Source organism: Daphnia pulex, chromosome 8, assembly GCF_021134715.1.
Source record: "Daphnia pulex isolate KAP4 chromosome 8, ASM2113471v1".
Classification (NCBI taxonomy): Eukaryota; Metazoa; Arthropoda; class Branchiopoda; order Diplostraca; family Daphniidae; genus Daphnia; species Daphnia pulex.
The window spans coordinates 4,541,326-4,542,979 of NC_060024.1; positions in this window are offsets into that span (position 1 = coordinate 4,541,326).

Genomic DNA, 1,654 nt, shown 5'->3' on the forward strand with positions numbered 1-1,654 from the left:
GCGTGAGAGGGGGAAGGCGTTTTTTCTCGGCGTTCCCAAAAATCCAATTTTTGTGGGATCGCTACGAATTTTTTTTTTGCTGTAGCCATTAATGGTAGCATAAGGCAAATTTTTTAAAGATTTTTCCGATAAAGGGAAGGGTAGGTTAAAAATGGATCCCTAAGTTGGGGAACACTCTATAGAGCTCCATACAAAGTAGGGTACTTTGAAGGGGGATAACACCAGAACGAATTAAGGTAGAAAGACGTGGAAAACTCTGAAAGGAAGAGCATCACAAGCTCAAAAACAGTTTTCGTTTTCAGATTTTTCGCGTCATATTTCATTTCGCAATTGTGAATTGAAAACGGAATTAATTTTTTTTCCTGTTCTTCCCCCCTTTTTCCACACATGTCGGGTTGCAGCCCCCTCATAAGCGCGCGATTTCTCTGTTTAAAAGAAAAAAATACGCGCGAGGTGGAAATGAGGGGGAGGGGGAAGGGACTAAACTTGTATCCTGAACTTCTGGCGCGTTTGACCCTGAAAAATTTGGCCAAAATTTGTTGCTTTTTATAATGGTCCACTGCAGAAAATAATTTTCAACTGACACGCATCCGCATCCTATCTTACCTTCGCTCGTTTCTCCGTTAAGGCAAAAAGCCTCTGCGCTAATCGATCCTGGGAGCTCTAAGCTCGACACTACATTGGTGCTAATGTTTTTATTCAATAGCGCACCACTAAGCGCTGGTCCACACCCGGTGTCGTCGTCAAAGTCAGGGTTTTCCGTGACTCTTTCGTTAAAACTCCAACTGGCAGATTTTTCCACCGTAACCGCTGCTTTCTTCGCGACATCACGCTGGAGGCCACTTTGCCACTACGCCCTCCAACGGAGAAGAACGACGCAAACGCTTCCATCGACACTCACCTTAACGATCGACCCTTTGGGCCCCATCTTGAAGGCCTCGCCGTTCTTTCCGCATGACTGCCAAGAACATTTAGGATGCATTTTTAGTTTGTTGAGCATGTTTTCTCATTTATCTTTTCTTTCATTTACATTTTTGTTTCTTTGTCCTATGTGCCCCATTTTTTGTTGTGCTTTCCAATCAATCAATTTGGGGGCCAACAGTATGATGGCCAGTATTCTGAAAAATATTGTCCTTAAAAAGAGTGTTGAATTCAGCCACCAATAGCTATCATTTACCAGAATGCGATGATTAAAAATAGGAGACAAAATCCATACAGTTGGGCGTGTATAGGAAACACATAAAATGATACTAGTATTAAGCTATTGGGAAGGGTAAAGAAATTGGATTATTTTTGCGAAATTACGTATTTGGGATGGTTAACGAAAATATGAAAATTTGTTTTAATAGGATTTGTTTTCTTGCATCACAAACGCGCATAACATTTTCATCTCATACTTAAACGCCTTGATTGGGTTGAATAAGATTTTGACGTGCACGCATGTAGTATACTATAGAACTAAAAAGTGGTAATATGATGCATAATAGACCAGTTAATTATTTGTGCTGGCTGAAAAAATAAACTCTTGGAGAGATGTTATTCCAAGAAACACAAAATTATCGTATGTGACATGTGTTTATCCGCCAATTTGCTAGGCAAAGTGTTAAAAATGAGCCTGTTCATACAAACAAAAAATGGTAACTACCATTTTCAA